General features: G+C 37.8%; 1 long non-coding RNA gene and 1 other non-coding gene across 2 annotated transcripts; both read left to right on the top strand.

Annotated features, from left to right (window-relative positions):
• The first annotated feature begins 347 nt into the window (after window positions 1-347).
• Window positions 348-25,912, top strand: LOC121135135. The gene is made up of 3 exons (XR_005872324.1): window positions 348-399; window positions 20,798-20,922; window positions 24,371-25,912. It is a non-coding gene; the product is annotated as an uncharacterized LOC121135135 (long non-coding RNA).
• On the top strand, window positions 6,503-6,611 carry LOC121135197. The gene has a single exon (XR_005872416.1). It is a non-coding gene; the product is annotated as a U6 spliceosomal RNA (small nuclear RNA).
• Window positions 25,913-27,745: the final 1,833 nt, after the last annotated feature.

Genomic DNA, 27,745 nt, shown 5'->3' with positions numbered 1-27,745 from the left:
GTTAACTCTCGATGGCTGAAGGTCCTCGTCTTTACAAAATGGATAATATAGAATTGTAGCATAGTTGAATTTTTATAAGAAATGGTCCATGAGCCACATTTAAACAATTCCTGTGTATAGAAGACCACAAGCAATCATGGTTCACTGGCCTTTCTGGATTCTGCATGATTCTAAATCTCCTGCTTTACCATATCATGATGAATTGGATGTTATTGAAGCCTCATTAAGTCATCTAAAGTGTTTGAATCAATTAGACATTTCAGTTAGGTATAGAATTGCAGGAAGAGTGATGTGTGAATTTTGGTTACAAACACTATCTGAATTTTTTTTTCTCATTCTATACTACAGATTGAGTCTTACTTCCTTTGCTTTCAATTCGGAAATGCACCTGTTCTCCAGGTATGACAGCCATCTGTTTGGCAATCTGATCCTTGGGTTATCTGAACTTTCCTTTATGATGTTCTTGAGAAAATGATAAAATAAACACCTGTTTCTTTACACAATCTATTGCCTTGGTTTTTTTCTGATTCTTTTTCCTTTTTCATCTTCTGTAGTTTTTTGTCTCTTAACTGATGATACAGTCATGCTCACAGCCTTTACATTTGTATATTCATATCGTCAGAAAAATGTTCAAGGCGATTATGGTGTATGTGAGCCACCCATCACATTCATTGCCCACTGAAGACTCTTTTTTTTTCTTTTTTCTCACCTTCCAGGATATTCTGTTAACCATTTGCCTCATTACTTCTAGTCTTTTTAGATATTCCTGCATGGGTAAAGAGAAAAACATTATGTCTTTATTATTTAATATCTACTTGTTTCTTGCAAAGCCACATAAAAGTTTGATCTTCTGTATACATGAGTGATTGAAAAATTTAGCATATTTCCTGGATTTATATTATAAATTAAGCTAAGTATGTGAGATCAGCTTATTTGCTTTCCTTGATTATTTGTACACTATCATGCCCATAACAAATGATAAAAATTGGATTATATGCCCCGGGAGAATTTGAAGAGTATAACAATTTTATTTCTTTTCATCCCAAATGCAAGTCTCTTTTATTTGTGACCTTTTGGAAAATTGAAGTGACTAACATACAAGCTGAACTTTTTTTTGCCAGTCTCTAATATAAGCAGTTCAAAATATCTAAAAAGAAGCAGATTTACATCTCAATTGCTGTAATAATTCTGAGCGCTTTGTTTGCTTTTGCATATGTGACACTGTTAATTTCTTCTGTTGAAATAAAACACAAATGTACAAGGGGCATCAGGTACTACCTGATGTCAATCAGCCTCTGTGTTGATAATTTGGGCACGGTTCCAACAGATGATAATCTGCAAGGTAATGACTCTACTTCTACTTCCCCAGCTGCTCTTACTAGTGGGTGATTGGTGAGTCTCCATCTCAAAGTGGGGGCAGATGCCATTGTTACACTTGCAAACTCCATCCTTGGCAGAGCTGGAGATGGGGTCTGAAAATGTGTTTTATGTCTGTGAGTTTCTTCTGCATGGCAAAGTTATGTTGGGCATAAAAACAGGAGCAACACATTGTTGTCTGGTTGACGAGGACACCTACAAGAAACTGGAGACCGTCAATCCCATTAAACACTCAGCGCCTTGGAATTTCCTTCACCTTGGTGGAGGGAGTCATTTGTGTCATACTTTTAAAAATCCTTCTGTCTTCCAAGAAAGAAAAGAAGAAGAAAAAAGAAAGAAAAGGAAAAAAGTCTTCAAGGACATAGCAGATAACCAAGCCAGTCCTCTGTATTACTGTGAGAGTCAAGTGCAACTCAGAACTTCCTGCTGCATTCTCCAGATAGTTATTGCTCATCAAGATTCAAGTTCCTTTTGTGACTGACAGCAAACAAGGAAGCCATCTGGATTGATTAGGAGTGCCTCTAACACTCCACATGCTTTCCTTTATATGGAGCCTGTCACCAACAGGACAAACAGGCAAAAATTGGTCTCATTAACATCAAGTCCTCCCAGCTGATTTTGGGAGTAATTAATATTCAACAAAAACTCATTTCCTTAAATGATCAAAAATAGGAGAAAGTTGATTCAAATCTGAGTGTCTTTTTGAGCACTACTGTATTGAGGAATCATTGCTATACAATAAATCATAAAACGGCCTTAGCCGACTCACCTGATGTCAGATGATCACCTAGTGCAGTTATCTTAATACAGCTTTCATTTTATAGTATCATATTTTTCAAAGGACTTTTTATGTTTTAAGCCATTTGCCTACCTTACTTTAAAATAGTTCAATCTTCTTTTTGGTGAGAATATCAGAAATCTTGAGTAGAAACTTCTTACAAAATGAAACACGTCCTAAATCCAACCATGGTGGATACTGCTAATGATTCCTTGTGGGTTTTTTTTTGTCTTATCTTCTAGACTTTTGGCCTCAGAAAAAAACATTCTTAAATTGCTGTTTGAGAATCTTCCTGAATGCCAGTTGCTTATGCACTTACTAAAGACATTTCAATTTGCATAAGGTCTGCATTCCATCAAATTGTAGCCTACCTCCTATCAAGGACATTATTTCTTAAAGTGGCTTTCCCTTTTGACTTTGGTTTCACTGGTGCAGTTTTCTTTGCTCAGTCACTCAGGTTTTAAATCTAGGTCACGATTGCCTGTCAGCTTCTTTCTCCAGGCTCTATGCTCCTTAAGTACTGGGATTGCCTTTCTTTATTCCCCCATGCCTGATGCAGCTTCTGCCACACTAGAGTTGTTGAATAAACATTTTTAGATTAAATGAATATATATATATATATGTTGTAACCTTTACTTGCTCTGCTACTCTTCTTATGATTGAAGAAATTGAATATGTGATCAAAGAGTTTGAATGAAAAAATCGAAAGTTATAAAACTGTATTGAAAGAGCAATCCGTAGGTCCCAGCCCACCCAATTTGTACAGCCCTCCCTTCCAACCTAACTTGAGTAATTGTGCTAGTCAGTTCTTTGTACTGACTTCCAGTTTTATTTTTTAGGTGCAATATATCCAAAAGTGTACACATATATCCTCTTTTGTTTTTGTACATGCATATGGCAAATGCAAATTATCTCAGACAGTTTTAACACCTACTTTCTTTGAAGTATTTGGAAGGTAAATATCGTTACAATTGAATACAAATTTTAAAGTCAGAGGATTACTTGTGGAGTTGAATTTTTCCTTCTACTATTTAGTTGGGCATTACTGCTGAGTTTTCGTTCCAGGCAAGGACATGGTTTTGCTACTTTATTTTAAACCTCATAAGGTATTGACACCATTCATTAACCATTTGGGTTACGGGCTGTTGATAGACATAAACTTGTTACCTCACTTATTATCTTAGAGGGTATAACTTTGTGCAGGTGAATCGTCAGATCTTGACTGCTGGCTTCGACTTCACAATGATGCCACTCTCAAGCTATTCTGAAGGGTGATACTAGATGAACCAGGCTTCTATGAAAGTCATTGTTTGCCTGTAGCAAGTTGTTAAGACAAATTATCCAAATACAGTTCTCTTTTTCCATAAAAATGTTAGTTAATATTTCACTGAACATCTCAAATGTATTTTCTCTATTTTTTGCATGTATTTTCTTCCTTTCTTTTTATGGTCTATTTCTATTCTTTTGATTTAGTTTCAGGTTCATTTACTGTTAACTGCATTACCCAGGATTGACCTTTTTCAATGCCTGCTGTTATATTAACTAATATTATTGTGAAACTATATTTTCTCTGTTCTTCGGTTTCTAGAAAGGATAAGGGGGGGATATTAATACTCATTTTATTAGTTTTTGTCTCTACTTATTGAGTTATATAAAAAGATGCTTTGGGATCTAAAAATTGTTACACAAATATCAAAGAGTGTCACGTGTACTGAAAACAATACAGATGTTCAAATTGAAGTGCTCAAAAAAAACTTAGAACATCTCAGGTTATTGAGAGCTTAACTACCTATTTTTTAAGTTGTTGATCTCACTAACACAATTACATTATTTTACTGATTGGGCATGGGTGCCTAAATATCATCACTGTGCACCCTTGTGTGTGATTGGGTTTGTATGTGATGTGTTGGATAGTAAAAGAATACCCTCACCCTCCCTGGGGAATAATATGGGGATTGGGTGGGAGGCTGGGGGTGGGGACTGGTGGAGGGACAAGGGAGGAGGGGTGGGAGAGGGAGCTGGGATTGGCATGTGAAGCATGCATGTTTCTAATTTAAATAAAAACATATATTGAGAAAAAAAAAGAATACCCTCCAGCTCTTGTCCTGCACATATTTGTAATTAGAAGGTGCTCCCCTCCATTCTCTTTCAACAAAATAAATAATTCTTAGGCTATTTGTCTTAGTTATATTTTCCATTTATTTCTCCTTTGTGCAGTTAGGGGACTGTATTGATTCCTAAGTCCTTTGCTCAGGAATTGCTATCTATAGCATGGTCTCCAAGTTCTCTTGGTACCTTTGAAGTTTCTAGTCACATTCCAGCGAATCAAATCACACACTGATGAATCTTTATCCAGTGGCAAACACTACATTTAGGAATATTATCAAGGACATTTTATAATGAAAGTTAAACTTAAATTCTATATCAAAACTAAATGTGCCAATCTCTTGCTCTCTGAACACTGTCCAGCTATGGGTCTCTGTGTCAATTAACATCCAGTTATGCCAGCACCATTTGTTGAAGATGCCTTTTTTCCCATTGTATAATTTTAGCTTCTTTTTCAAAGATCAGGTGTTCAAAGGTGTGTGTGTTAATATCAGGGTCTTCAATTTGATTCCATTGATCTACCTGTCTGTTTTTGTGCCAATACCAAACAGTTTTCAGGACTATAGCTCTATAGTAGAGCTTGAAGTCAGGGATGGTGCTGCCCCCTGAAGTTCCTTTATTGTACAGGGTTGTTTTGGCTATCCTTGGTCTTTTGTTTTTCCACATAATTTGAGGATTGTCCTTTCAAGGTCCATGAAGAATTGTGCACTGGGATTTTGATAGAGATTGCATTGAATGTGTTGATTGCTTTCGGTAAGACTGCCATTTTTACTGTGGGATCCTGCCTATCCAAGAGCATGTGAGACCTTTCCATTTTTCTGGTATCTTTTTTAATTTCTTTCTTTAAAGACTCAAAGTTTTTGTCATACAGGTCTTTCATCTGTTTGGTTAGAGTTACCCCAAGGTATTTTATGTTGTTTATGGTATTGTGATTTCTTTCTAGGCCCCTTTATTGTCTGCATATAGTAGGCCTACTAATTATTTTGAGTTAATTTTGTATCCTGCCACCTTGCTGAAAGTGTTTATCAGCTGTAGGAGTTCCCTGGTAGAATTCTTTGGGTCACTTATGTCGACTATCTTATCATCTGCAAATGGAGAAAGTTTGACTTCTTCCTTTCCAATTTGTATTCTCTTTGATCTCCTTTTGTTGTCTTACTGCTCTAGCAAGAACTTCCAGCACAATATTGGACAATTTCCTGGATAGATATCACTTACCAAAATTAAATCAAGAACAGATAAACTATTTAAACAGATATATAACCCCTAAAGAAATAGAAGCAGCCATAAAATGTCTTCCAGCCAAAATTGTCCAGGGCCAAATGACTTCAGTGTAGAATTCTACCAGAAATTCAAGGAAGAGATAATACCTATACTCTTCAAATTTTCCCACACAGTAGAAGCAGAAGGATCACTGCCAAACTCTTTTTACAAGGCTACAATTAACTTAGTACCCAAACCAAACAAAGACACAATGAAGATAGGGAACTACAGACCAATCTCCCTCATGAACATAGATGCAAAAATACTCAATAAAATATTGGCAAGTCGAATCCAAGAACACATCAGAAAAATCACACACCATGATCAAGTAGGTTTCATCCCAGAGATGAACATATGGAAATCTATCAATGTAATCCACCATATAAACAAACTGAAAAAGAAAAACCACATGATCATCTCACTAGATGCTGAAAAAGCTTTTGACAAAATCCAACACCCCTTCATGATAAAGGTTTGGAGAGATCAGGGATAACAGGAACATACCTAAACATAATAAAAGCAATATACAGTAAACCAACAGCCAACATCAAAACAATGGAGAGAAACTCGACGTGATTCCTCTAAAATCAGGAACAAGGCAAGGCTGTCCACTCTCTCCATTTATGCCACTATTATATGACCAGTTAGCCTTGTGGTATGTCTCCATTGTGTAGAGCATGCTTTGTAGCTGGATCAGAGTGATGATTACTTTTCTTCCCCATTAGTCTGCATGGTGCCTTCCAGCACCATGGATACCAGTTAGCATAGGTGAAGCTTCTAGCTAGGAAAAAGCTTCTCCATGTTCAATGATATAAATAAGTGGTGCCTTTAGCACTAGGGTTTTATTATCAGGTTGTGGAAGGTAACCAACTATATTTGAAATATTCTGTAATTTTGGGGGATGTTTGTGGGACCCTTTTGGCCAATGACTCAAGAAGATATAAACCATTGCTGGCACTTTTGGTATATGATACCTGTTTGGTATGCTTGCTTTGGCAGTACACATACTAAAATAGGAATGGTACAGAGAAGACTAGCTTGGCCCCTGTGCAGGGATGATACACAAATCCATGAAGTGTTTCACATTTAGAAAAAAGAAGATATCTATTTGGGGCATTTCCTCCCTCATTATACTGTGGCTCAATTTAAATTCTTTTTATAGGTATATACCAGAGGTTCTCAACTTGGGGGTGGAAGAATAACTCTTTCGCCTGGGTTTCTTGCTACATATCCTACATATCAGATACTTATAATATGATTTATATCAATAGCTAAATAACAGTTATGAAGTAGCAGCGAAAATAATTTGATGTTTGGGAGTCACTGCAGCATGAGGAATTGTATTAAAGGGTCTCAGCATTAGGTAGGTTGAGATGCACTGCTGTATACAGTTTGGGAATCTTCTACAATTTAGAAAGTTTTCTACAAAGCTTTGCCAAAGGCTTTTAGTGTTAATTATCCCACACCAAATTGCCTTCCTTTTCCCGTCCTCACATCTGTCTCCACATTTAATCCCTTTAGTTTCTCCTTTATCTCTTTTAGCAAACTATATTGTGTTACTCCTTCCTTTGAACACCCATCATACCTCCTGGCCCCTTGCTAATGACCTAACTTCTACAATTATCTGGATCAAAACACATGGAGACAGAGAGAGAGAGAGAGAGAGAGAGAGAGAGAGAGAGAGAGAGAGAGAGAGAGAGAGAGAGATTAAAAAAGTGGCATCCATACATAAGAAAGAACATGTAGAAATGTAGAAAGCTGGGCGGTGGTGGTGCACGCCTTTAATCCCAGCACTCAGGAGGCAGAGGCAGGAAGATCTCTGTGAGTTCAAGGCCAGCCTGGTCTACAAGAGCTAGTTCCAGGACAGCCTCCAAAGCCACAAGACAAAGCCACAAGACAAAGCCACAAGACAAAGCCTGTCTTGAAAAACCAAAAAAAAAAAAAAACCAAAACACGTAGAATATGTGTTTCCTGAGTTATGTCACTAGGCTGATTTATCTTAGCACTATCCTCTTCACTTACAATTTTCATAATTTCTGAATAGTTAGATTCCGTTGTGAAAATGTACTGACTTTTCACTGTCCATTCACCTGATGATGGGCATCCGTACCTAGTCTGCAGTCACTCTAGCAATGAGTAAATGTTTCCTTTTTTTACTTATTCTTTCCAGCATGTGCTATTGTATGTTGACAATTCTGAATGAGGTGTGATGAAATTCCAATGTAGTTTTAATGTATATTTTCTTGACGGCTAAGGATGGTGACAGATTTTGCAGTGTTTGTTAGCCACTTAGGTTTCATTTTTTGAGAACTCTGTTTCTCACTATGACCCATTTTTCTATTGGGTTATTTGTTTTCTTGATGTTCAGTTGTTTTAGTTATTTATTTATTCTAGATGCTAACCCTCTCTTAGGTGCATAATTAGCAAATATTCTTTCCTAGGCTGTAGGCTGCTGTTTCACTTGAATAATGGTGTCCTTTGCTATATAGAATCTTTTTAACTTATGAGATCCCATTTCTTGATTCATAGTTTAAATTCCTGAACCACTGGTATCCTGTCAGAGTGTCTTCCCTTGCGCCTGATTTTAGTGAAAATGAGTTGAGTTACTTTTCACTTAAGATGGCGTTAGCTGTGGGTTTGCCTTAAATTTCCTTTACTATCTTAAGACATGCCCCTTGTCAGTCTCTGGCTGAAAGCTGTTCTGGGGTTAACAGGAGTCACAAAGGGTTGAAGTCTGGGCGAAAGGGAAGCGTCAAAGGGACTACAGGAGAAAATTAATTCCGACAGTTTGGAGGACAAAGTGTTCCCACCTAAGTCCCAGCCTAGTGCGGTGCTGCGGTTCCCTGGTAGACAGCAGTTTCTCCCTTCCAGTCAGTGGAAGGTAAAGGATTGGAGATGTGTTATAAGGAGAGGCTCAGAGGTTCAGAGAGGAAGAATTAGGGGCATCCTGGGTCTGCTCCGAGAGCTACAGTCAGTGGGCTACAACATGGAATATTAAGAACAAACTTCTTGGTGAAATCTTCTGACACAAATGCACTGTGAGAAGTGCTACAGTCAAACATAGCAGCTTTTCAGTTGAGCTGATGAAGACGTTCCCCCTATAAATAAATTTTGAATATGGGACAATAAAAGAACAACTGTGGTCAGGGTTGGGTCAGAGAGGGAGCATGTGTGTGCCAACATACAGTCACGCGTGCCAGGGAGAAACTAACGTAACCTGTTAATTTCACCTTCTAGAAAGCATGAAGTGTCACTAAAGCTACCTAGATTGCATTTTATGCATTGAATTATGAATATGTGTCTCTTAAATTCCAGCTTCAGAGAATGTCCCTGGGAAGCAATCTCTTCTTATAGGAGGTTCTGTCTCAGACAGAAAATGGCCTTCCAGCCAGAACAGGGCATACAGAGTAGCCCATAAGTCTGTCATGCTGGTACTCCTGCTGTGACAGCTTCTGTCACCCTAGAAACACAGTGCCAAGAGCCACTTGTATCGATGCCAGGACAGTCTCTGGGGTTGTGGGTCAGGGAGCACATCCTGTTTATTCATGGGCCAGCATGAGGGATCCTCAATATTAATGTTCCAAAGACTGGGCTAAGAGTACAGTGGATCCCAGGACACCCAACAAGTCAGCTGGAGAGACAGAATGATGCACACAGCAGCCTTTCTATAACGACCCACTTATGATTTTACCCTTTTGCGGACATAAATAGCCAGGGCAGGAAGGCAACACATAGCTCCAGGAATCATCTTGTTCATGGAGTTGGTGGCTTTCATTCTAATTCTAAAGTCAGAGAAACGAGCTACAATTCAGCTGTTTCTTCATTATTTTGTTAAAATAAGCAAAATACAGGTCTTTCATTAATAATTTGCCCATGCTGAGGATTTTTTAAATTAACATATAGTTCTATGTAATATTTTAATGACAACAGCCCTAATGATAATATAATATTAAAATATAATCTTGTCCAGTAAATTAAAAAGATGAGTAAAGGAAAGAATCACTCTGAATAAACCAATAATCAGATTGGTGTCTTTAGAAGATATTTACCGTCACTGGAACTGGCCTGTTAATGGTGCCTTTTTCCATGAAACTTCAAGTCTGAGATAGTGAATATTTGTAAAAATAATAATAATAATTGAGGAGCTTGGAGTATGGTTTGCTGGTTAAGAGCACATGCTATTCTTGCAGAGACCCAAATTCTGTTCTCAGCATGCACATTTGACAGTTTAGAGGCTTATGTAACTCCAGCCCAAGAGGAATGTCTGTCTTCTGTTTGGCCTCTATGGGCATATACATACACCAAGGCACACATTTATCTACACGTAAGGTGAAAGGATCAAATGCATCTAAAAGCATAAATGAGTCATAAATCTGTGATGGCCTTAAAAATGGATGACAGCAGAGAGGGCACAGAGCCTCCCAGTGGTCATTTTCTGCCCACTCAGATTCTATTCTACCAGAATAGAAAGTCTCTTCCTGTTGGTAAACCTGACATCAGGCTCCACTTTGGTATGAGACTTAGATTCTCAGAAAGAGTTGTGCCCACCTTCCCCGGCCAGACCCAGCCTCTCTTGGACCCCACCTCAACCTGCTCTATCCAAGTCCTCCCAAATCTGGTCATTGTTGCTACTCAGTCACTCAAATGTGCTACATGAGTTTTGGCTTTATTGTGTTTAAGTGTTTGATCTTTTCAAAGCATTCATTTACATATGTTTCTTTCCATCTGAAAGAGCTCAGGAATCTTCCCCTGGCATCCTCTAAGAGTAGTTCCATCCAAAACAAAACAAGAGAGGCTGGGGGGCTATCTTCGATCTCCCCCTCCTACAGCCTCCTATTGTAACAGCTGTGCTATTCTAGAAGATTGTAGCATTGCGTATTTATCTCTTAAGCTCCTCTGAGAGCCTCTGAACCTGTAGAACGCCATTAATCTTTTCCTTGTAGATCATTAATATATGCTGAGTACTCACATTGCTAATGAATCAGCAAGAAGGCTAAATTACAAACCCTGAACATCACAGAATCCACAGCGGCACACACTGTACACTCACCTGATTGCCTTTCTCAAGTTGATTACTGGAAAGTCAGTCATTTCCTGAGAGTTAATCAGGGTTTCCCATCTGAGCTCCAGTTATCTGGCTTTCTTCCACTTATTTTCTGAGTTATATAAAACTATTATTACCATAAATTCTTTCAGATTTGATTACTGCAAGGTTAACAAACCTATTTTCAATCATATATTTTTTTCCTATCTGAAAGGAGCTTCTAGCTACTTGTTGGTTAAAATGTGATTTCATTAATTATGAGTATTATATATTCATATGTGAACCGGGTTACAATTCAACACTTTTTAACATATAACCCTCATTAAATACTGCAGAAGTCTCCCTACTAATCCATAAAAGAACCAATGTTTGCCTGTGGCTAGTAGCACTGAAGTTTGATTTCCAGTATCACACAAGCCTCCAGTTATCTGCCATTTTTTTTCACCTTGGTTTTAAGGTCATTTTATTACTTTTTTCTACACCAACTTCTCTAATCATCTTTCTCAATTCCCTAAACTTACTCTCTAGCTACCTACTTTCTCTCTCGATTTCTTCATTACGACAAGACACGCATAACATGAAATTTGTCTTCAGATCTATTCTTAATTCTGTATCTGGCAGTATTAAACACTCAGTTTCTCGTCTGACTATTGCTACTGTTGTTCTGTCATCAGCGATTCCTGCCATCTTTGAAGAAATACCTGTTGGGATCCTTATTCCCCTTTACAATTTTTTATTTTCCTTTCTAGATTTTAGTTATTCATGCATTCTTAATATCAGTTCCTTCTCAAGTTCAGGGTTGTGTGCCTTCACTGATTACCAGAGAGTGGTAACTTGCATATCACAAATTCTATTATTACTAAATAACATTTGCAAAAGCCTCTGACGTCTCTCGGGAGTTTGCTGTTGTCTTTAGCATCTATTCCAGGTCACTTTCTGTTTCATAACTTACCCAATGAATCACAATTTTTTCTTTTCCTCCTCCGTAGTCCCCTTGACATGATATTTAGACATCTTTTTCCAAAACGACATTGTGATGATATTTCCTCTTGATGTAAAAATCTTTCAAGTTCTGTATGATCTAGTGCTAACTCTTCACCATGGCATTGGACATGGGAGTACTCAGCTACTCATATTACAATATTGTAACTACTTTTATCTTGCAAACCCACAGACTCTTCAGCTCTTTCTGTACAGTCAGATCTTTAGGTGTGTGCACGTGTGTTCCCACCACTTGTAATTTCTCTGCCATCTCATTGTCTCCCAACTTTGGATCTTTTTAAAAACTCTAAATCAAAAGATATTTACTTTGGGAAATCTGCAGCTTCCTGTAGCCGAGGTAGAAACTGCTTTCTGCATGCCTACAGCATGTGAGTGTAACCCTGATGTCACTTTGTCCATTAGACATCTTCTATGTGCTCCTTTCTGAATCCCTTAGTAAACTGTGTGAAACCCTAAAGGCCAGGCATTCACTGATAACTTTATTTATACCAGAATCTAGAACAGTATGATGTATAAAAGAGATGATATATATATATGTATATATATATATATTCAACAATGTTCATGACTTATGACACATCTATATTTACAACTAAGTTATGTGCACTTGACCTATTTAAGCAAATATTGATTTCCACAGAAAAATGAGTTTGTTAACTGGAATCAATTTATTAGAAGTCAAATTTCCAGAACATTTGCTGGACAGTGCAATGAAGAAAAGCTCACCAAGTCACTGACTAAAGTTCTGATAGCTGCTTTGAAGACAGATTAAATATTTAAAGAGATATAAGTATTTTATAAAATGGTTTTTTTGATACTCCATGTTAGGCATGTTTTCCTTAAGTACAATTCTAATAAGAAAGCTTAATGAACCTATGTAATTTCTGCACTGGTTAGTTAAGAAGAGGCAGAAATACCTTCATTTGTAGTTAAAAAATAATTTTATATCTCGAAATGTCAATTAGCAGGCCCCTATTGACACCTGGTGGTTCGGTCCTTAATGAAATCATAAATGTCTCTTTAACAACCCTCACCGTCTTCCCAGGAGGCAGCCAGAGTGCCAGGAGATGGCTGTTGGATGCTGGCCACACGCCCCCCGCCCCTCGGCAGTGGGGTTCTAAAGTCCATGGCAGTGCTGGACAGGTGCAGGCAGGACACACAGGGCATCTGGCTTCCGCATCAGGAGCTGTGGACATCTGGAGCAATGTCAAAGTCGTAATTAACACACGATTGTCTTCTTCCACTACGTTCCATAGCCTCTGAATTCCCAAAACGGAACGCATCAACATTCTCTGTTGAGGCCTAGCCCTTCGCTGAAAAAGTAATGTTGACTGGGAAGCACTTTTACAGCCTCCCTTCTTTAGATGCATGAAAACTCAATGCGACTGCTTAGCTTTAAGCAATTTCATGTAACTTGGCTAAGAAATTTAAATTCTGAGAACATTACAAACACTTAAGAAAATGTGAGAAATCAACCAAAATAATTAACCTCGGATGTCTTAAGACAAGAGAACAAAAAGAGAAGCTAACATGATTCATGAAAAATCTAATATAACTACGCTCTACTTTTCAAAGTGAAAATATGAAAAAATATTTTATAAACTTGGCTACATCCTGATCTCCTTGTCTCTCCCTCTGTGTAGCTCTGGTTGACCTGGGGGACTTTCTGTAGGCTGAGGTGTCTTCAAACTTGCAATCATCTTCTGGCCTCTGAGTGCCGGGGTTACAGGTGTGCGCTGGGCGTGACATACACATCTCAAGGGAGGAAAGGCCCAGAGACAGTAAAGGGGAAAATCAGAATAAGAAAAGACAATGGAACATGAGCAAAACTCACGAAAGCTAGACGGTGCCATGTTACAGGCATAATTCGTGAAGAAGTTACGTCAGCAGAAACAACAGTGTAGTTCAACCATGAATGGCAAAATAACCCCCAGTTTAGTCAGAATAGCAAAAGCAGACATGCAAAGGGGTGGAGAGGAGTTCTGTGGAAACACAACAGCAGACCATCAGCTCTCTGCCTTCCAGGAGAAAGGGAGCGTTCTCAGAACAGCTGCAGTCAAAGGGCCGCACAAAGGCCGAGGACCTGGGGCTGGGCCAGGTGACTCTGGACCCAGGCAATGAGACTGTAGGGGAAAACTCTATTAAGAAACCAGACCCAAAAAGCTTACACAAAAGTAAGCTGCCGTTGGAGTACAGAACGGCGTTTTCAAGGGGGATGTTTTTACATGCCAGTTAAATAAGCATCTTCATAATGAAATGCATCCATAGATGAGGCAAAAAAAAATACAAAGCATAAAAAGGAATGAGCTAACGTGGTAGAGGTTGACAGCCGAATTCATCCAAATCATCCAAATGATACATTTAAAGTTGATGTTAGTGCAATTTTAACCCAGCAAGTAAGGGGACATCCTGGAGAAATAATAATCAATGGGATACAAGGGAAGATAGAAGAAAGACCATAACTACTCAAAGTCTACCTACAGGGCATAGGATCAGTTTCATATGAGTTAGAACATAATCGCATGGAGGAAGTACAACTATGAGGGTTTCAAACTTATTATAGGCATCATGAGATCATGAGCTATTCTTCAGTTTAAAGAGATTTCAAAGGAAATGATATCTTCTGGGGGTGGGGGAAGCAATACTTAGATAGACCTCCAGTATCCTGTTAGCATAAATTAATTTCTTAAATTAAGTTGGAATATAGTTTAAGAATACTTAATTTAATTTTGTCATCGTAAGATGTTCATGTCAGTCATGCTCAGCCTCTTTGTCCAGTGTCAACACACTTCTCAACCCACAGTTCTGCCATTTGCTAAGTCCCAGGTGTGAGGGCATGACTTGGTGTCCTCTGGGACAGCTTTATTTCCTTCCTGTTCGTCTCCTTCAAGCGTCTGATGTTTAAAACTATATATTATGCTGGTAATTCAATCCACTCTTTCCAAAACACATTGAAAAAACACAGCAGTTGATACATGAGGAAAATAAATAAGCAGAATGAAAAAGAGCAGACTCATAAATAATAAGAGACACTGGGTGTGCTGTCAGGGTAAGTTTAACGTCCTTAATAACAAAGCACCATCGCAGAAACTTTCTAAAAGGTCAGAAGCTGATCATATGTTCTCATGGCTAAAGTACCATTTCGGAAGAGTCGTGGTAACAATAGCTATGAAGATGACATCCTGTGGCAGCTGAGAACAGGGTGATATAGTCGTTGGAAATCCCAGGTCTAAATGTAGGCCAAACGTCATCCCCTCTGGGAGAAGTGTTAAATGCAGACACAGAACTAATTCTAGATGAAACTCACCCTTGCATTTTGCCTTTATAAAATAGTTGCCATTTAAAGGTTTATTGTTTTGTTTTTAATTGTGTGTGTGTGTGTGTGTGTAGTTATGAGTTGCAGATGCCAGTGAAGTCCAGAAGAGGGCATCAGATCCTCTGAGTGTAAGCCACCAAACATGGGTACAGGGAATTGAATTCAAGTCCTCTAGGAAATCAGGAGACCCTTTTAATCAGGAAGCCATCTTTCCACTATCTCCCCCTCAAAAACATTTTGAATAAAAAATTCCATATTTGTAAGTACTCACCAAGCAGATATTGGAAACAATGTGTCAATTAAACTAAAAGAAAAAGAAACATTGTAATCGTAGGTTGAATTGTGTATCCCTAACCCCAGAGTGACTGCTAAATGCATGGCTAATATATACATGGGGATATCATCTTGAAATGAGGATGTTACTATTTTTATAATGTCATATCCTGAGAGTATTCTATAACACAGCACTTTTGTACATTTTACAGTTATAAATTTTCTTATGTCATTGTTTTTGCTGTTTTTCAAATTTTTAGTGGTGAGCTCTATTGCTTTGCTGGATAAAAATAGAAGCTATATCTAGAGATGTCCTTAAAATATTTGATTATTTTGACATATGATGTGGATACCTATTGGGAGATGGAAAACTATGTCTGGGACATTTCCTTTCATGTGCACTAATATATTCTATATGTTGGAATATTCTTTCTCTTACAATCTGTTTTGATGTTCTTTTATGTTCATGATATGATTCTGTGCACCATTAGTTCTTGCTGGATTTTAGATTTAGTTAAAAAAAAACCTCTCATAGCATTGATAGTACAACTACAAACACAAAGTAGTTACATATACCTGCACAAAATTAGACCCATCATTCCATCATGGAGAGAAGAGACGCCCAAGAAGCCTCATTCATTCCTTAGGAGACAATGTCTCCTGGAGGAAGTGGTGACTCTCTGACGTTGCACCTACTAGAAGACGAGATGAAAAGAAGATCAGTCTCCTGGGTAAGGAAGGGGTCCACACATGGTAATGGGAATGTGAAGATAATCACAATTTATTATATATACATACACACCGTCAGGATATGAATAAAATTCTGTTAGAACTTCAACATTATCATTAGATATAATAGTAATAAGAATTGAAGATTAAAAGCTTGGTGTAGATAGTTATTTTCTTGGTGATCCATTACAATGAGTTTACTACAATACAAACTAGCCTAAGAGCTAATAAACTCAATCAGCAGAAGATCTTAACTCAAAGTCAAAGGGTACTACTTTTCACTTTTATTTCAACAGAATGGTAACTTTTCCACAATTTTCATTTATAATATGGTTAATATAGTCCTTTTTTTAACCTATCTAGCTTGCAGGGATGCAGTGCGGATTAATGAGATCATTCCTACAAAAGATTTTAGCTCCTTGGAGATGAGTGATAGGGGAGTGCTATTTTTACCCTGCCATTCATATATTACCTTGCTCACTCTTTCAAAACCTGAAGGTAGAATCAAAAAGAAACAAATCCCAATACACAGTGAAAAATATTTAATGAGATTTTTTTCACATTTTCCCCATGTCTCATACCTATGCTTCCCAGAGCTTGATATATTAAATTCATTTCAAAGATGATTTTGCATACCAGTTTGATGTCTTTCATGTAGAGATCTGGCTGCTTTGGGTTAGGTTTAAAATGGAATCAGATGTGCACTACTTCCATTTGTTTGAAATGAAGTCCACTGCTTTGGGCTGAATTAATGCAGATTCAAATGTATTAAATTAAGGGCTAATATTATGCTGTTAAATGAAAAAGAGCAATATTGACATCTACAGCTCAATTAAATTTTGAGTTCAATTCTTTGTTTTCTGATATTATTATTACTTCTTTCTGTTAATTTCAATGTTTAAGCACAACCATTAAGAATTGAAATATGTCTTTCTTACAAAGGCAAGGAAATGATAAAATTTGCATTGGAGTCTATTTATGAGAGTCAGACTATAGGTTTTCCAAGTGATTATTACCTTCTTATAATGCAGAAACCATCTTTGCAAACCTTGGCTATATTGGGTAAACACTCTTTCAAATTGTGTTACTTCACTTACTAATGCATCAGAGATTTTATTTAATCTTAGGATAGTTGGTTTCAGTGTATAATAATGTACATAGTAAGTTTATAGAGAGTATACTGGAAGATACCTGGAAGAATTTTAACATTGGTGCCTTTGTAAGAATGCACTCTTAGTGGTTAAAATATTGCCAAATTAAAACATCCAGATAATTTTTACAGTCTTGGCAGAAACTTTAGATGATTTTTTTCTGCTTCTGTATGTATATGGTGTGGGGGGGGGCATGTGTGCTCCATAACACACACATGGAGGTCAGAGGGCAGCGTCTGGCGAAGTTGTGGTACTTTTCATCCAGTTTGCTTAGGACATAGTGCCTGTGATTCTCTGTGGCTTCTCAGCACAGCAGCCCATCTCAGAAGCGTCTGATGACATTTCTGTCTTCACCTCCCAAGTCACAACCTGAGCGTTGAGGCTGCAGACTCACATAATGTCAGATCGCTGTACCCAGATTCTGGAGATAGAAACCCATGTCCTCACACTTGAGCAGGAGGTGCTTTAGCTCCTGAGTCCTCTCCCCAGTCCTGAACTATTTCATTAACAGTACAAGAATTTATGTTGGGTAGCACTTATGCCATTATGGGAACGTTAAGCACTTGAAGACAAGAAGACCACTTTTGAGTTGGTTTACAGAGAATAGAAAAAAGAGAGTCTAAGTCAAGGAAGCACGGGTGGGCTCAAAGGGTGATGTGTGGAAACAGAGATGATCCTCAGATGTGTTTGAGGGGAGGAATAACCTTAGGTGATCGGTGAAAAGAGCAAACTGAGAGGAGTTCTAAGTCAGTGATTCTGTAATGGAAATTAGTGTAAAGCTGCAAATAATTGGCCCACCTGCCCATTATGGGGGGGTGTCCTTTGAGATAACCCATTAAAGGTGCACAGTATGGAAACATTCTTTTGGAGGAGCTGTGTTGACTGTGTGGGTTGAGAGTCATTAATTAGAGTTGTTTGAGATCACAGTGAATGTCAGGATCCCTGAAAGTCACAAACCTCTGAATCAGTGAAGGACCCAGAGATCTCATCTGGGCACGGACTTGGTGTTTGGATGACATCTCCTTAACCAGTTTGCTTTAAGGGTTCAAAATCTGACTAGAAATAATTTGACAATATACATTCCTGCACACCCTTCACACCTTATCTTCACTCACCATAAACCATGTCGTAAAATGCAACTTTTTAAAATCATTTTTTAGCATTTTTTATAAAGAAATTCTCTTCAATTTCAGCAAGCAAAATGTTTCCAAAGGAGAGGGTTGTTTTTGAATAATAAATATAAAACCTCAGTGATTTCAGAATCATTTAAACTTCTAAAACATTATAAAGAGAACTGTAGAAATTCAAAACAGAAAAAAATAGGTGTTCAGTTCTTCTGACTGTGGTAATCTCTCACCTCTTACTTATTCAGAAAGATTCCTGTTGCTTTAGATTTTTGCCAAGTATATGTCTTTCAACTGGAAACATTCACACCTACAATATAATCCAGATGGAGAGTATGTGCTCCTGACTACCTCAGCAGATCTCCCTGACACTCTACAGTGAAGGCATTCAGGGAAGCAGCTACCTTGATATGGGGTTAAGAAGTATAGGGAACATTATTCCTCTCCTAACCATTATCTTGAAATACAGTTGCTGACCCCTAGCTGATTCATTTGCTCTGCAGAGAATTTGTCCCCACCCTATGTCTCCCAATCCAATTTGAAAGGAAAACCTTGCAGAGCTCTTCCTTGTGGAAATGCCTAATGTTTGCCAGTTAAAGGGCTAAAAAAGATTTACAAGTTACTCTTCATATGAAATTTTGCTTCTGCAACTGCTAGTATATTCCTGTGATTATAATATAATTTGAATTTGTCTCCATTTTCTGATGCTCTGATAGTTTTAGAGCTTGGTTGATCTTATGAGTTTTAATTTATTAGTCTGTAGATTATATATTTTTGTTGAACGTCTATAATTTAGCTGCATTTCTGTTGCTGTGATAAAACAGACCGCCAAAGTCAATTTGTAGAAGAAAGTTTACTTAAGTTTGCAGTTCCAGAGGGAGGAGTCCATCATGGTGGGGAGGTACACTTTAAAAATAAAAAGCTTAAATGTTTTCAACACAAATATCAGATAGTTTTGTGCTACAAATTATTCTCAGCAGGAAAATGTTCACAGAAGAGCAGAATGGAAAACGAAAAAAAAATCTACCCTTAATTATTTCACGAAACTACCATGTTCCACTGATACCACAGCCAGATGTTAAGGATGATTTGAAAAAAATCAATAATTATGGGGCATCCTTATGCATTGAAATAGCTCTGAAAACAGTTCGCTATTGAAATCTGGCAATGAATGGAGCAGATTATTCTTTGTGAGTTAGTTAAGTTTGCTTTACAGGTTTGGGAATGGGCTAACATTAGACAGTAATGAATTTCTTTTACATTTATAACTAGTATGGAAAATTACGCTCGTGAGTAGAGTCTGTCAAACCTGTCCCATACACATAATTTCTTAGAAAGCCATGGGGAAAATTTAAAACTAGAAATTAAGGCAGTGTTTCTTTAGAACTGTAATGCAATAAAAATAAGCTTCTGATGGAAAATGATCACAAAGGTATAAAAGAAAAAAACTGGGTGGCAACAAGAAGTCAACCAGAAGAATGACATTGTGAACAGAATATCCTGACCCTCCTTCTGTCTTGAGAAACCGTTTGATGGCTAGCTCAGGAAGTTTTGACAGACTGGCAGAGAACATGGTGAAGGACGAGGACTTCCAGCAGATTTCAACAAAGAAAGCTCAAGGGATGGGAAACAGTGTGGACCAGGACAAGACAAAGAGACAAAGGCAAAGTGATGTTTTAAGACAGAAGGCCATAAGGCACACTGTCCACATCCATTCTTCTGCTGATGGAAACCCAAGTTGATATAAACAATAGCATAATAAATGCATTTATATGTAAGCATCTCTGTGATGTGTTCCATCAAAGTCCTTTGGTGGGAGAGGAATGTCATGTTTTTCTTTTTCTTATTTGTGACTCATTGATTTTATATAAACACAAATGGAAAGAAGACTGTTTCAATGATTTAAAAAAAAACAAACAAGCAAACAAACCTGATGGGCCTACAAATACGGTAATTGTTCATAGGTAAGAAGAATAAGGTAACCTAGGAAATAATTGAATGTTGATAACACAAACGGACTTCAGTATACCATCTTCTGTAGTTGAAGTATACTCCCCAAAGAACCTTCAATGTTATTGTCATTATGTAGCAAATAATTGTGAAGGTCAGAAGTCAAATTTTTTTCTTTTTTCTAATATTTTCTAAACAACTTAAAAAAATATTGACTCCCTCCAAATCCTTCTAGATTCTTTCTACCTCTTCATGGAATGATCTTTCTAAAAAGAAGGAAAAAAATAGGGAAGGAAGGACAGAGAGGAAGAAAGACAAACAGAAAGAGAAAATAAATAAAGCATTGCACAAAAACAATATATACCCAAACCAAACAGTATAGCACATGAAAGGCATAGAATCCATTTGTGTTGGACATAGTACCATGCCTGAATTACGGCAAGTATACACAGTGCCACTCCATGGAGAAAGATGATTCTCCTTTTTCTATCAGGCATTACTTGCAAATAGCTTTCAGGTTAGAGACTCTGTGTCCCTTTGTGTGTCCCAAGCTTTTGTCTGATTTGAACTTGTGGAGGTTTTGTGCTTGCTATGACAAGCTACATCAGTGCTAATGTGTCTGGAGGACATGGTTTCCTTGGAAATATGTACCATCTCTGACTCTTGTAATCTTTATGTTTCTTACAGATAGATCACTGAGGCTTGAGTGGAGGGTTTCTGTAGAGACATCCCAAAATCTTTTATTCTCTGCACAGTTTCCGATTGTGGGTCCCTGTTTTACTTAGCATCTACTGCAAGATGCAGCTTCTCTGGTAAGCTCTGGGCAATGAACTGATCTATGCTACTGGGGTCCTATTCAGATTATCCATTCTTATACCTATGGGTTCTATCATACACAGGTTTATCTTCCATCAAAATCTGGTATCTGTTCTACGTTGAGGTTTTTGATCCATTTAGAGATATATTTTGTTCAGGGTGATAGATATGGATTTATTTTAATTCTTTTAACACACCTATCTAGTTTGACCAGGACCATTTTTTGAAGATTTTGGCATTTCTCCAGTGTGCATTTTTGACTTGTGTCTACAAAACAAAACAAAAAAAATTGTCTTCAGATGTGTGGAGTTGTGTCTGAGGCTTTAATTTCTCCCTGTTGATCAACATATTGTTTTTATGGTAATATCATGTCGCTTAAAATTAGAGTTTGTATCTTAGCTCTGAGAGAGAGAGAGAGAGAGAGAGAGAGAGAGAGAGAGAGAGAGAGAGAGAGAGATGAGTCCATAAAACACACAAAATCCATGGCCAAAGCATGTACATGGAGATCAGTTACCAAACTCAGAACCACTACGATGCCCTCCCGTAAATAAGTGGATAAAGAAACTGCGGTGTATCCACACGTTCACACTGTAAAGCGAAATGTCACTCTGCATTGAAGTTAAATGAATTATCGCTCCATGAAAGACACAGATGAAACATATTTTACTGCAACATGGAAGCTAATCTGTAAAGGTTGCATCTTGGGTGGTTGCAATTATAGAGAATAATATCTTACTGCTGGCAAAACTGTATAATCAGTAAAAGGGGAGTTGCTCTCAGGAGTTGGTAGGGAGAGTAAAGAGTCAATAAAAACTTAGGTATTTTTTTTTGCCTTTTTTATTTTTAAATTTAAATTAGAAACAAGATTGCTTCACATGTCAATCCCAGCTCCTTCTCTCTCTTCCTCCCCTCCTCCCATGCCCTCCCAACAGCCCCCCTATCTCTCCCTCCCCCAATCCCCGCCCATTTCCCCAGGGAGGGTGAGGCCCTCAATGAGGGGTGTCCATAGTCTGCCATGTGAAAGCACTCCATATGCTCTATGATAGTATCATTGAAGATGGACATGCCTTGTATCATATTTGCCTCAACCATAAATTCTATAATTCTAGAAGGTGATCTTTTATTCTGTGTGAGCTTAACTTTGTTTAATAATGCTTATGAATTTCTGCTAGCATCCATAAAATGCAATACATGTTTTCTTCACACACATGGTAGGATGAATAAATATTGACCAATATCTGTTATTTCTATTTAACGTTTTACCTGAGAAGGTAAGATGAAATATATCTTGGTACCTTTAAGATGATTTACCATGTGGAAAGTCAAAGTTTTAGAAACTTTGTTTTGTTTTCAACTTTGAAGGATTGGCATCTTAGAACTTTAATCCTTTATTTGGATTGTCTGTCATTTTTGAAAAGATGAATAACCTTTTACCTCAACTCTGAGATCCTTTCCTCCTTAGGGACGTGACTATGAAAGACACATGACATTTATTATCAATTGGCAAAAGTTAAGGTCTGAGTAACTGCAGAGGGAGGTCTGCAGTAAATCTAAATACCTTTTCAACACCTCTCGTGCCTGTTTTTCTTTGATTATTTTTGTTAGCCCTGAAGCTAACAAGGCAAAATTATTTCTAATGCCATTAAAATGTTCTTTTCACTTGAAATGTGAATGCATGTTTGTTCTTAGTGTTTCTCTGAACAGAACAATTGTCTGAAAATGCTGTCTGGCTTGTTTTTCAGAGAAAGGTTAAAGGAGAATAGACTCAAAACAGACACAAAATTCTAGTCTCTGCATTCTTCACTTTGGAAAACAGTTTTAGAGTTGAGTCACTTTAAGAAAAGAATGTGGCATTGACAACCACCCTTAATTTACCTTGTTCTTAAAATTTGTTTAACCAGTTGTGGTGGTACATGATAACAATCCCCCCAAAATAACAGCTAGTGAAAAGGGTAATCGGGTAATCTTTTATTACAATAATGTTCTATTTGGCTTTGGAAGTTTCCATTCTTCAGTCTTAAGTCAGTGTTATCAGTTGCTAAAAAGATTGTTAGATTAATTTATTTTATATGTATAAGTGTTTTCTCTACAAACACAATGCCCGTGTTGGCCAAAAAGGAGCAGAATAGTTTCCGGAACCAGTTTTAGACAGTTGCAAGCCACCATGGAGGTGTTGGAAAATGAACCTAGTTCTCTGGAAGAGCAGCGGATGTCCTTAACCCCTGAACCATCTTCCTAGCCCATTTGTCACCGTTTTGCCATCCATGCTCAGTTATGCTCTCCCAATATTTTCTGGAAGTTTATCTCATTTACTGAAAAGATTTTTCCATAGAAAAATGCTTTTCCATTTTACTTACAACTCTGAGACTGGCATTTAGGATCAATAACATTTTGTAATTTGGTTCCCACCTTTTGGAAAAGATTATGTAAGAGACTCTGTTGGTGGCAAACATCATTGTCATTTAAAATTCAATAGTAACTGTTGGTATTATTTACCATGAAGTAACTATTATGGTCTTTTATATAACACAAGTACATTTAACGGTGTAAGTCAGAAGACTCTGGTTTTTTATGTTTGAAAGCCTTTCTTAACTTCTGCACATTAATGAATGCATGGGTGTTTTGAAAGAATCTGTATTATATTTTGCCACCACCTCCTGCTTACAAAAAGATCCCTGCAAGGATTGGAATGTGTTTCTCAGTGGAAGTTCTGATGCCTTTAAAAACAGAGACTCTCCCTGTCTTGAAGCTATCAAAAATGCCAGCACTTTTACACTTGAGAATGCACAGAGTCATCAGGCCCATCTAATTTAAAATTCCCTTTTTTTTTCACAATTCTATTTCTGTGGTGCTGCAGCAGAAATAGCCCAGAGACTTGGTTCTTTCCAATGTGAGAAAAATCCCAAACAAATCTAAGTGACTAGGATCATCCATCCTTAGAATCAATGGCTTCCCATGTCAACTGCCCACTAATTTTGTGTTATTTGTTACTTTATGCCAACACTTTAAGGGTTAACTATTTCCTTTGCTTATTTTACTTTACAGCTTTTTCATTAGTGAGTTAGAAACCTGAGTGCAAGAAGTACAATGAAATAGTATACAAAGAAGAACATTTTTTTTCCTTGTGGAAACATTGGTACTAGAAACCATTCTAGTCCTACAGTGTCAGATTTTATTGTCAATGTCGCTATTATTATTTTTAAATTAATTATTATTATTGCATATGATGGGCAATCCATGTAGCACTGAACTATATTCCTAGGCCTGCGATGACAGCCTTGAAGAAAAGCCTTCATATTGATAGGAAGTTAATTAAAATTATAGTAATAGTAACAGCACCCACAACACGTTGCACACACATATATAATATGCACATGCATATGTACACACACATACTTTATTTAGTTGTGGCTTCAGTAATAGCGAATTATTTGTTTTTTTCAGGAGTGTGGACCCAGTGTGTCTTGCTGGCGTTGGCAGAGTAATCTACCACTCTGTTGGAGGAGGGCTGCAGTGACGCTGTGACATTTTCCTGCAGGGCTCATGATGGTTGCCGCGGCTGCAGCAATCCCCTTGAACAGACATGCCTGCCTCTCACAGTCATCTTTGCAACTCTTGGCTTCTTGCTGCTTCTTTCCTCACAAGTGCTCAGTGAGCTCTCACTTCTTCAGAACCAGTCATATTTGCATAAAATTGATAACCTGAAAAGGTGTTTGTCATTAGTCGAAAGGAAAAGATGAGTATAAAAGGGCTGAGGTGTTTTGCAGGTGGCCGGTTCTTTTCTTCTTGAGCTCCAGGGCTGGAAACCAAGCCTCGGACCTGGAGCTCGTTCAACGCACACTGCACCACTGGACTGAATCCCAGCCCCTAGGTTTCCAGTTCTGTGTCTGCTTTGAAATTGTCTCCAGAGTCGGGTTGCTGACGGTCTGTGTAGTTCAGTTTCTCTATATCCAAGGTTTGACTTGTAGTAGGCGAGTCTGAAGACTAAATCCTTTTAGTTATCTCTTCTGTTCCGTTTTGAAGAGGCATGCAAGCCAGCTGCCATGAGTAGGGAATAGAAGAAATACCAGTAGTTGAGGAATGGAGACGCAAACTTAAGATGCGCTTACAGTTGTTGGTGTCTTTTGAGATGGTCATGATTTGAGACCATGTAGTTCTCCAGATTGTTGAACCCACAGGGATTTCCTATGGGGTTGCTTGCTTGGAAACCTTCCTGGGCAATCCGATTAGCCTACAGTTGAAGCTCTCCCACACCAATGCTGTAGGAAATTACAATGCTGTGGGGAAAATACCACACACACACACACACACACATGCACGCACACACGCACCGACACACACACATACACACAGTCTTGAAATTAATTTTTCAAGCCTACATTCACCAATGTACACTGCAACCGATTATTTGAAAAATGATTATAAGGTTACCTTCACCTAATATTTTAAAGGTTGGACATAAAAGCTTCCTTCGTATAAATTGTACTTGACTGACTTTCCCACAATGCCTTGCTACTGAAGAGCTGCAAGGGTGATTATAATCCTAGCAATTCAGCAAGAAATAAAACCCAACCAATAAAAACACAGATATTTGCATATTCGATTTTGCTTTGCCATCAAACTTACAGCCTTTCAAGCACCACACTAGGAAGATACCTTTCCAAATCTCCAGCAATCAGTACAGACACTTTGATTTTTGTTGTTGTTTGGCTTTATGGAACAGGTTCTGTGTAACCCAGTCTGGCCTCAAACTCTCAATCTTCCTTTCTTTAGCTCCCCAGTGTTGAAATTACAGGTGCATAACCACCAGACCTGGGTTCAATTCAGGCATTAACTTCATTAGTTTTTAAACTGAGAACTGACACTGCCGTATGTAATTTAAGATTATCCATCAACATGAAACAGCTTTACTTTTGTCTCTTCTACTGAAAAGTTTGATGCGTAAGGTCAAATGCTTGAAACCGAAGTAAAATAATACAGCAAGCACAGCCACTTTGGTGTTTGGACAGGGATCTGTGTGCATGCACACTCCTCACACACAGGCATAGGCAGGAGTGTGTAGCTAGTATGCTAGGATAGACCAGTGAAGAGTAAAACTGCTTGTGCAGATGATTAACAGCCAGAGAGCAGTGTAGGGGCGGAAACGGAGGGACCATACTGTCCTACCTAACTTTGGGAGTCATTGAGAATCTTGCTCTCAATCAGGTCGTGAAGTCACACAATTACTGAGTACAGATAGTGTGAATGACACACAGTAAAGTGAAACTGAACGTCCTGTAAAATGCTAACAGTCACATATCACGGAATATTTATATTCATACTTAGAAATGACATTAGCCTAGCAAGCAACTAGGATCTAATCTGAATTATGTATATGTTTTAAAAAAGTTATGATGGTTTTGCAGGCTTGGGCCCAGGCACACATCCATAATAATACACATTTCTCTTATGATGTCTCAATAGCTCAAATTCCAGCAGGTAATATTAAAGTAATAGTTTTGGCCAGAATTAAACAGATACTTATAAACCGATGAATTAATACGTACAACAAAACATGCTGTAAATATAACTAAGAAGATTTCAAAACGATCTTTAGGAGTCATAATGAATTAAGCATAATAGAATGGCTCAATCTTCCTGTCAAGAGTCGATAGGCATCTATTTTCTGCTTTGTTCTATATACACACATTTTCCACTTGGGTGCAAACATGGCTAAGATCCTGGGGCTCATTTTAGAAACTGCTGCTGCATGGAGACAAGAAAACGATCATGGCAATATCAGCAGGGCTCTCTGCTTTTGCGTTATATTAGTTATTCAGTTTGTAAATCAATATGAACTACGTAGGCATGCTATAAGCCTAATCACCATGCAGGGCAGTTTGTGCATCGCTGTGTACACGACATATACACCAAGGACTGATGTAAAGGAGAATTCTTCCCTTAAAACTTAAAAAAAAAAAAACAGGTCTCACAAAAGAGATTGCAATGGAAGTTTTCCAAGGTGACAAATTGTGAGATCCTTTTTTTTTTTAACAAGTAGGAGTTGTTTTCTTTCCCTTCTGAGATTTGCTGTAAGTGCTTACACATAGTTTTGTGGTTTGGGACGAATAATGTGCTAAACGTTTGAGAAATTCTGCTGTCAGGTACCCTTTATAGCCAGCAATTCCTCCTTTCAGAGTTGGAGGTCTCCAGGAACAATTCTATCTACAAATTCCTGTCCATACTCCTCTGGGTCAATTTAGCTCTGACTAACACTATTTCCTTTAGCATGTCTGCTGGGATTTGAGACATCATTAGGGAAATGCGTGTGACTGTGGATGTGCATCTGGGCCACAAATCTGCACAGCCCTTACAGCTTTATGAAATATGAAAGGATTATAGTTAGATGTTAGTTACTTGCTAGTTTATATTCGGTTTTAAATATTTTTTTAATTCTTGAAACTGAAATATGATTACATAAATTTCTCCTTCCCTTTAAGCCCTCCAACCCTTCCCATGTACCTACTCCCATTCAAACACATGGCCATTGTTACTTATACATATATTCCAAAATATATCAAACAGCCTAGTAGGCTTTCTATTGGTTTGTACCTTGTAAGTAAAATACTCCCGTGTGCCAAAGAATATACACACAAATTTTTTTCTATCATTTTGCACACTTTCTGTTCCTCTTCACAACTATATACTTTGTGTCTATTAGAATATTATTGTAAAACAATTGTTAGAGTGCTTCAGTTTGTAATGTTCATTATAAGACAGTTCATGCAAATATCAAAATTTATGCCTTATTCTTCTAGTTATCGATGGCAATCTCTAAAT

The sequence above is a fragment of the Mesocricetus auratus genome, unplaced genomic scaffold (assembly GCF_017639785.1).
Source record: "Mesocricetus auratus isolate SY011 unplaced genomic scaffold, BCM_Maur_2.0 Super-Scaffold_100031, whole genome shotgun sequence".
Taxonomy (NCBI): Eukaryota; Metazoa; Chordata; class Mammalia; order Rodentia; family Cricetidae; genus Mesocricetus; species Mesocricetus auratus.
Note: the sequence above shows the minus strand (reverse complement) of the source record. Positions and strands in the feature narration are given on the sequence as shown.